General features: G+C 35.4%; 1 pseudogene; it reads right to left on the reverse strand.

Moving 5' to 3' along the window:
- Positions 1–10482, reverse strand: part of LOC107743309 (centrosomal protein of 85 kDa-like) — a 61567-nt pseudogene that overhangs the window by 8197 nt on the left and 42888 nt on the right.

Consider the following 10482-nt stretch of genomic DNA (forward strand, 5'->3'; position numbering starts at 1 on the left):
TACAAAACAATGATTTAATAACCCACAAGTAAGATGATTCCCAACCATAATGAAGAGCGTCTGTCATATCAGCGGCTTTTTGCGCTGATCTATTAGCAGAACACTGTGGGGACTGACATTGCTGTGTTGGTTTAGCATTGAAAGGAGACGTTAATTATGCCCTGATTAACTGAACTAAGATCACTTTTGATTTTTGGGGCTGACAATCAGATTTAAGGTTGAATAGGATGGTGATAAACTAGGACAAAGTGGAATTTGAGGTGTTGGAATGATAATCAGAAAAAATAAGTTAAATGTAAAACACTGTGTAAAACACATGGCTAGTTTTTGCAGTTTAGGACTTTAGAATAAAGCTGGAGGATGGCCCGTACCTGCTGAGCCTGTGTCTGGACCTCGTCCAGTGAGGGCAGGTCTGCCAGGTACTTCTCCAGCGTCTCGATGCGCTGCTGCTTCTCTTGATTCTGTTCCTGTTCACGCTGGCACTTCTTCTTCAGACTGCTGATGTAGCGGTCACGTGTTTTCATCTGAACCCAAACACATCTTGTTACTCATTTACCAAGTGCATTACGTACGCACAACTTTGTGCGTGAAATCTGTACAAAAGTTTTCACAAGCAAATCACAATTCGCCAATAACCTTATGAACTTTACATTTATGAAAAATGTTCGAACAACTGAAACCACACATACGCCAAAATCACATGCGTTGGATGGCCTGTATAATAATAATAATATGTTATTTTTGAGAAAATGTCTGAGAAAAAAACGTGTAGAAAATAAATAAATAAATAATATCACATACAAATCACAATTCACCGATAACTTTCCTGCTAAAATGTATTCATAACTTACAAAAAAATTGTTTGAACAACTGAAACCACAAAAATCGCATAATAAATAAAAAAAATTATACTAATCCACGTGTCACATTATTTCTGAGAACATTTCTGAAAAGGATAAATAAGTACAAAACAATAAAAAATAAAAATAAAAATCCATGAATGTGACATTACTTCTTTCTATCTGAAATCATGAGATTAATTGTAAATGTCTTATTTCTAGTTTTCTTTATAATATCAAACTTTATAATATAATACTATATTTCTCGCATAGCATAATGTACAGCTTGCTAATGAGAGGTCTGTAATCTGTTTTGATGGTTTGGGTGTGTTTTATGCAAATAACTAACTTCAGGCATGCAGTCGCTCCAAATTCATTAACGTTAAACGAAGTAAGAAGTTGTTCTGTGCATACAAATCCACAATAATCCATGTAATTATTCAAAATTGGATAACCTCCAAATATTTCAGTACTACACATGATGCTCATTCACATGTCTCACCTTCTCCTCCAGTTTCTTGATATCTTCAGTGTATTTCTGTGTGTTTTGTTTAAGAAATTCGCTGCGGTGGATGACCTCCAGCTCTGCCGCAGCTAGTTTACGGCCCAGCTCTCCGTTCTCACAGCACAGGGGACTCACGCGCTCTGGCAGCTGGGACTTTGGACTCTGGCTGGATACTGGACTGTCATATGGAGAGTCCTAAATTAGTGGAAAGAGGCATCAGCGGTAGGTTAGTGACCTTTTTACTGCCACTAGGCAAGTATTTGACATGATTTAATTCATTATAAGGAGACATACCTTAGCTTTGAGCAGATATGAGTCATCATAGCGCCCCCTGTTGTTTTGGAGGACTTGTTGTGCCCTTAACTCGTTTTCCCTGATCCTCGCATGGAGTTGGAGGATTTGCTGCTTTTGCCTAGAAATCGCAAATCAGTAAGACACTCAATATTCACATTGATTTTATTGGCATTCACAGTCTGTTGCACAGCGCTGCTTCAGAGAAGGGAAGTTGTTTTAAAAACAAGCACACTGAAAAATTCCTTTTGAGAGAGAAGGACATGCTCGCTGGAGGCAGTTGCTGTGATGTGGCAGGCACAACTACTTTCGTAAGAAATTTTTTTACACTTGTAATGACATTTTAAAGTGTGCTTGTTGCACTTGGTTTGGACATTTTCTGCCTTTGAGCAAAATAAGAGAGTGTGTGGTTAAACATTACTAGATCTAGTCCACCATACTAAATACCAGCAAAATCAGAGAACTGATTGCAAAGCTATCTCATGGTAACTCATTTTTTGATCAGTTAAAGGTGCTGCAAACTATTTGTTGGGAAAATGTCCCTTTTTTCCTGACGGAAATCACTGAATTAGATGTTCTGAAAGATATCTGTCTGTGATAACCCTAGACTCTGTAAACATAAACAACAATGTGGCCAAAAAATACCATATAATAATAATAACATATGTGACCCTGGACCACAAAACCAGTCTTAAGTCGCTTGGGTATATTTGTAGCAATAGCCAAAAATATATTGTATGGGTCAAAATTATTGATTTTTCTTATATGCCAAAAATCATTAGGACATTAAGTAAAGATCATGTTCCATCCAAGAATATGACGTTATTTCTGACGTAAATAAATACATATTTAATACATACAATAATAATAATATTCTATGAATGTGACATTATTTCTGAGAAAAAAAACTGTAAGGCGAAACAAGTTTAAAAATATAATTATAGCATATTAATAATAATAATAATAATAATAATAATAATTCATGAATGTGACAATTTCAGAAAATTTCTGAAAAGTGTACTAAATAAATTAAAATGTAAATAATAATAATAAAAATTTTTTTTAAACAACAATAACAAATAAACAAAAAAATTATTTTGGCTTTAGTACAATGGCAACATAAAAAGCTAATTATTTTGTTGTCTTTATAATATCACAATTTATTATTTCTCACACAGTCTTTACAACACATGAAAAATATATAGCTGTGTTTATATTTTATGGCTTGACCAATCTGAAGCCTCTGAGATGCTTTGTATCTGTCAATCACTTTGCATGTTCACAGAGCAGTCCATATTTGTGAAACAGGAAGCTGAGAGTGTGACAGTTCCTAAAGATTATTCAGGTTTAATGCCATATTCACTTTCATAAACAATCGTCAATAAGTCTGTTGTACTATTTTGCTTCCCTTGCTTTTGCTATTTTGCTCCTCTCTCCTAATTACAAAAAATTTCAGCATTATTTTTGTAGGGCAGGGTTTTGGAAAAAGAGGAAGTGTGACTAAATCTGGCAGAAGTTCCCAAACATTGCTTACAGCACCTTTAATAAAGTGAACAAAAATGTAAATGAGCGATATACAACCAGACAGCAAAACTGTCATGTGATGTAGAAGCCTGAGCAAAAGCAGACTGATGGCCAGCTAAAAGCATGCTCAAGCGCTTCCTCATGTGTAATTCTTGGCAGAGATACGCGGTACGTTTGTGTCTGAACACAGACACCGCAGACTGAACAGTGGCCGTCTGCTCCGTCTGTCAGAGCTCACCTAAAGCAAAGCAACACTATGGGTGACGGCATGATACTAAAATTACAACTGCTCAAGGTCACAGCAATCACTACAGGGTCATAGCCGACATTGTGTTAAATTAATGAAATGCTATTAATGAAGCATCTGCCCCCTCCTCAGAAACAGGAGCTAATGACAAACCTCCAGACAAAAACAGATGAATCCATTACTTTGTTTACGTGGGAGGTCAGTATAGGCCTTGTTTGGACACAGACAGTTGAGAGATGACAGGAAATGATGTTTAGAAGCAGTGGCACGGCCTTTTTTGGCTAGGGTGAGTGATTTTTTTCATTGTTAGACTATGTTAACAATTAACCCCATTTGAATAAATATTTGACCCAACAACCTAAAACTGGTCTTATTCTTTGCGTACAACTGAGCACTCTAAAAGTGTCTGTTTACTCACCGGTCAATCTCCAGTTCCCTCTGCCTCAGGAGTCCCTCCTTAATCTTTACCAGGGTATTGACAGGGAGAGACGTTCCACCCAGCATCTACACGAAACAATAATTATAGCATTAGAACGGCTCATCTGGTAAACATGCGGGGTCAGGCTAGCATGTACTTATGGTAAGCACACTGTAATTAGCATACTCTGTCATCATAATAACCATCAGCAACAAACTGCCACCAAAGCCACGCAGCATTACAGTGAAGAACTCCGGGGGGTTTGTAAAGGTCTCTTCTCGCCTCGAGGATGACAGCGAGTCTTTGGGCTACCGAATCTAATTATGCATTTGTTTATAACTTTACTTGCATGGTTCTTCCGAAGAACTGCGTGACTCCCTGAAAGTATGTGATCTGAATGAGAATTAAATGTAATAAAACATATCTATCCAATTAGAATTTTTATGAATTATTATATCATTTATATATTATATTATACTTAATAAATATCTGGATGGACCTCATTTATTTGGGAACACTGTTATGTCCACCATAATGTCCCCAAATGAAACCAGATCCATCTGGAGCTGATGTTATGGTCCAGGCTTGATTCCTGGAATTCCCATGAAAGGTTATGGAAAACAACAGCCACACATATAACATATAGTTTCCCCATAGCTCTCAAATCAGTATGTACACAATCTTCAGCAGTGCATGCTTGAGTGAAGGGTGACGGGTCATGGCTCTTTAACACAAAGATCATTAGGGCACTAAATGAGCACACTGCAAATGGCCCATTGATGTGCTATCAGAGTGCTGAAAGAACCCACACATCCCACAGTTTACACTAAATATACACCAGACATGAACTCTAAAACACACTACAGCACAATTATTTTTATGATCCAATCCATATTGTATATATGGGAGATTGGGGTTAGTGTTGTCACGTCTTTCATGTGAATCTCAATTTTCAGATCTTTCAAAATATTTGTAAGAAAAAAAAAGACCTTTATAAAACAATTAAAAACAAAAATATTTTCAATATACTTAATATAATTTTATAATATAATATAATTTTTAAATTATATTATTTTATATATATATACTTTTTTTCCCCCAAAAAATATTTTAGTAAATTTAAAAATTAATTAATTAAAATATTTTTCTAAAAAATATAATCGCTTCTTTATTGATATAATATAAATAGATCTATATTCAGGATTTGCATGTTTCTCGTAATGAAATTACAGTTAATCATTTCAAAATAATTATTTAATTTTAGAAATGTATATTTTCAAATGAATTACAAGAATTAAAATGAAATTTTTTTTCTTTATTTTTAAAAATCTACACTTTCAAATTAGTTTAGAAACTGTAAAATCTTTTACATATTATTTTCTTTATTGTCAAACTATATTTATATATTAAGTATTATTATTTAATATTTTACAATTTATTAAATAATTTACAATTGATATAAATTTAATTATTCACTTTTTTACTTTAATCATAAGATGCCTCCAGAGTCATTCGTTATTGATTCTTTGTAATCCAAGAAACTCTTCAGAATCAAAACAACTCTTATGAGTCCTACACTTGTGCACTGGATACTGGATGTGGAATGGTACATTTTATCCACAGAGACCAATGGCTGCCGTCCACTAGACCAGTGTTTCCCAACCTTTTTTTAGTCGCGGCACCCTTTGGAAATTTTAACAAACTTGTGGCACCCTACAAAATTAATTTTGTCACAATATTTGAATTTCTAACTTCGATGCACTAGACTATGCATTCAACTGATGTGGTTGCGCAGGAGCAACAGCAGATGCCAATTACACAACCGGTTATCAGATGTATTAACTTAATTTACATCAACTCTTTAAAATAGTGCTTATTGTTTCCCTGACCCGACTCTGCAGTCTTTTGACGAGCTGCCAGGCTCACAAATGCCAACCCTATAAATGCGGCACATATCAGTGGTGCACTCGAGCCGCAAACATGCCTTTATTTGCCTCTGGAGAGGTTTTAGTCCCAGCAGCAAACTGCGCGGTGATAAGAAGCAGGTGCCACTTTCATTGCCAGGCCTCCCTCAACTCTTCACATAGCTGGGGATATTTTTAACAGTCAGTGTGTGGTATACACAACGAGCTGGCTCAAATCTCCACAGTATGTGCGCTCCAAGCACCAACCACTCGCACAAAGGGAGCTGTGCAGAAGGAGTCCAGTTGGGTGGTTGGCAGCAACGAGCGAAAAACACAGGCTGGGAAGCAGATGACAGAGACTGGATGTGGAGAAGTTGAGTAGGCAGTTCGCTCTATTCTCTCTTAAAGGATTAGTTAACCAAAAAATGAAAAACAGAACAAGTTTCTTTCTTTCGGCATAAAACGGGTGCAAGGCCACTGTAAAAACTCGTAAAAGTAGTCTATACAACTACATTTAAGTGAATAACAGATGGAAATTTAAGTTGCTATTGACCTAGTGCCTTCGTTAATGAATCATTTAGAAATTCCCAGAGGTCCTTGATAACTTACAAACTAAATAAACCCTCCTGTAGCTCAGACAGTAGAACATAGCAAGGATATGGGTTCAAATCCCAGTAAAAGTAAGAACTGATAAAAAATGTGTACCAATGCAAGTTGCTTTGGATAAAAGTGTCTGCCAAATGTAAATATTAAAATTCTTTAAGTTATATGAACAATCTTAATGAAATTAAAATGAAATAAATAAAATAAAAGAGACGTCTTAATAAATTTTAAGAAATAATAAATAATAAATTTTAATATTTTAATAAAAAACTCAAAACACTAAAGAGATTAAACTAATGTCATATTTTGAGTTTATTATTTTTATTACAACATAATTACTTGAATACAGTCTTGGAATCAAAAAAGTCAAGAATGACTTTTCGACAAACAAGTCAAGAATTTAAAGGAGTAGTTCACTTTCAGAAGGAAAATTCTGTCATCATTTACTCACCCCCTACTTGTTCCAAACCTGTATGAGATTCTTTCTTCTGTTGAACACAAAAGAAGATATTTTGATAGTAGTAAATGATGACAGAATTTTCCTTCTGAAAGTGATCTACTCCTTTAAAATGAATGGTCTTGTGAATCGGATCAACTGAAAAGATTTCAAAAGATCTCAAAAGAACGATTCAATCACAAATTGGACAGTTACATCTCCCATAAATGTTCATAAGAGGAGATCTAGGGTGAATGACAAGATTTTCAGTCAAAAAAGACTTAAATTTCAATTTGTTCATCATATAGTATATCTATCATCTGACTTCAGAAAATGTGTAATTTAGTTGTATAGACTACTTTTATGATGTGTTTGCATACTTTTTTAAAGGTGCTGTATCTAAGCTTTTGACTCTACTAAAGCATAAAAATACCATAATATGTTTGCAGAAAGTTAACATACTTGTTTATCTGAAAAACAATGCTACAGTCAGTTATTCTCCTTTGAATATGTGCGTTCCAGGCCGGAATGTCGAGCTCTGTTTTGGTTTGTGAAACCCGCCCACTGCCAATTTACCCAATTGTATTTCGGGACCCCAGGTTGCGGAAAACACAGCGTATTTCATTTCAGTCATGGAAGCTGGCAAACGAGTTCAACCACTCGGTGTCAATCCTACATACAGCACCTTTAAGCTTGAATGCCTCAATCCTATTCATTTAACCTGCATTATATTTTTTTAAAAGTTATATTAACTTTAAAGAAAGACAGCACTAACACATTTTAAACACCATTTCTTAAATGTTTTTTTAAGGTTTCAAATGATAAAACAATAGACATTGTTTATATTGCTTGGACCTACACTTACAAATGTATAAATATCACTGGATTGGATTTGGCAATAAAATATGAAACCAAGAGCTATTTACTTAAAAGGGAGATGGCACAATATTCATAAAAGCCTGACTAGCACATAATTAAAATGTCTTTTTTTGCCCTTAAATGGCAAAATGCTCATTTTTTAAAATTAAATAATCCTTTAACACAAACATGAAAGCAATCGGAGCAGTCTGACAGGGCAATATCTGAGGGTTACAAGAACTTCTTAGACATTAATAATCTAATTTTGATTAATAATAATAACTGGCTTCCTTGAAGCAACTGTGACAGGTGGAAGTAGGCCAACCATTCAACCAAATGAGAGTCAGCTGGCCTGTGACGTCTCCATGCATCTGACCAACAGGCTTTACATTGAAGAGTGGAGAGCGTGTAGGCCAGGACATAACTGTCATTCCCCACCAGTTTGTCTCTTCAGAGGGTGTTGTCACCACATGCCAGAAGTACCGTGCCATTCCTATCAAGACCAGGGCCTTAACACTTACATAAGATACTGTTGACCCAGACCTCCACAAATCTGTCATAAATGCAGGTTGTTAGAGGTCTGCACTGACTTATGGCATCAAAATGTGTCAGTGTTTTCTATGATAAATATTACTTATCTATATTAACTGTTCACTTCCTGTTTGTTGCTGCCGTGTGTTTTGAGTTGAAGCTCCGTCAAGTTCATTCTTTACCGTCTATTTTTCAATCTTAAAATCAATTTTATACACCATAATTTTCGTTTCTATAAAGTGTGAATATATCCCCCATTGTATTCTCCAACAAAAACAATCGGAGCACCTTGTTATCACTAGTTTTATTTTGATTTGCCAAGTCCGCTACTAGCTTATAGCCCGTTAGCATCGCTATCGCGGTTGCTGCTAATCTTGCTTACAATGCTTACAATCCATTCTTTTGCTCACTGTTATTTGCTTTAAATGGCGGATGTGTCTACCTTTGAGTGCAGGTGAGGACATGTTCGAGCTGCACTCGGTGGAGAAGCAGATCTGCGACCTCCAGGGGCCGTATACAGATTTCCTAAAATAATTTGCAGATTTCCTCTCAGAACTATTGGTTAATGTTGATAAAGCGCTAATTGTCGGAGACTTTAACATTTATGTTGATAATATAAATGATGCGCTAGGACTTGCGTTTACAGACTTAATAAACTCTTTTGGAGTCAAGCAAAACATAACCAGACCCACTCATCGTTTTATTCATACACTAGATTTAATTATATCGCATGGAATTGACCTTAATGATATAGATATAGTACCTCAAAGTGACAATGTTACTGACCACTGCCTTGTATCGTGCATGTTGCCTATTACTGATATTAACTATATGGCTCAGCGCATGTTGCCTATTATTGATATTAACTATATGGCTCAGCGCATGTTGCCTATTACTGATATTAACTACAGTGGGGCAAATAAGTATTTGATACACTGCCGATTTTTCAAGTTTTCCCACTTACAAAGAATGGAGAGATCTGTAATTTTCATCGTAGGTACACCTCAACTGTGAGAGACAGAATCAAAAAAAAAAATCCAGAAAATCACATTGTATGATTTTTAAATAATTAATTTGTGATTTTCTGGATTTTTTTTTTTTAGATTCTGTCTCTCACATTTGAGGTGTACCTACGATGAAAATTACATATCTTTCCATTCTTTGTAAGTGGGAAAACTTGAAAAACCGGCAGTGTATCAAATATTTATTTGCCCCACTGTATATGGCTCCGCGTTAACGTCCGGGTAGAACTATTGTTTCAACCACCAAAGATCGATTCACAAATAAACTGCCTGATTTATCTCAACTGCTCTCTGTACCTAGTAAAGTATGGAGTGCCACAAGGATCTGTCCTAGGCCCTCTTGCTATTTTCAATATACATGTTGCCCCTTGGTAATATTATTAGAAAATACGGGATTAGTTTCCATTGTTATGCTGATGATACTCAGCTATATATTTCAACAAGACCAGATGAAACTTCTAAATTATCTAAGCTAACAGAATGTGTTAAAAATTTAAAAGATTGGATGACCAATAATTTTCTCCTATTAAATTTGGATAAGACAGAGATATTGCTTATTGAACCAAAAAACACTAAACAGAATCTCGTATATTACAATTTGCATCTAGACAGATGTACTGTTACTTCCTCTAAAGTAAAAAATGTGGGTGTTATATTAGACAGCAACTTGTCTTTTGAAAATTATATTTCCCATGTTACAAAAACAGCATTCTTCCATCTTAGAAACATTGCCAAGTTACGAAACATGTTACCCGTTTCTGATGCAGAAAAGCTAGTTCATGCATTCATGACCCAAAAGTCCAGAGTTTTGCGACCTTAGGGAGCGTGATGGATTGTAGCGTGGTAGAAGACTAGTTAGGTACGCAGGAGCTAACCCATTAAGGGCCTTATAGGTAAGTAATAATATTTTGTAACTGATAACGGAACTTAATAGGTAGCCAGTGCAGAGACCGTAAAATTGGGGTAATATGATCATATTTTCTTGACCTGGTAAGGACTCTAGCCGCTACATTTTGGACTACCTGTAGCTTGTTTATTGAAGATGCAGGACAACCACCTAGCAGTGCATTACAATAGTCCAGTCTAGAGGTCATGAATGCACGAACTAGCTTTTCTGCATCAGAAACAGGTAACATATTTCTACAGATTTTAAAGATTTTTCTTACAACCTAAAGTTTTTCATATTCTGTGTGGTGGTCAGTTCATACTGATAGAAATTAATCTTTTCCAATGAGTTTAATGAGTTTAAAACCTTTTATGGGCATTTTACCTTTATAAAGCCATTTTTCTATAAGTGTGCATTA

Source organism: Sinocyclocheilus rhinocerous, unplaced genomic scaffold (genome assembly GCF_001515625.1).
Source record: "Sinocyclocheilus rhinocerous isolate Xijiao unplaced genomic scaffold, SAMN03320098_v1.1 scaffold827, whole genome shotgun sequence".
NCBI lineage: Eukaryota > Metazoa > Chordata > Actinopteri > Cypriniformes > Cyprinidae > Sinocyclocheilus > Sinocyclocheilus rhinocerous.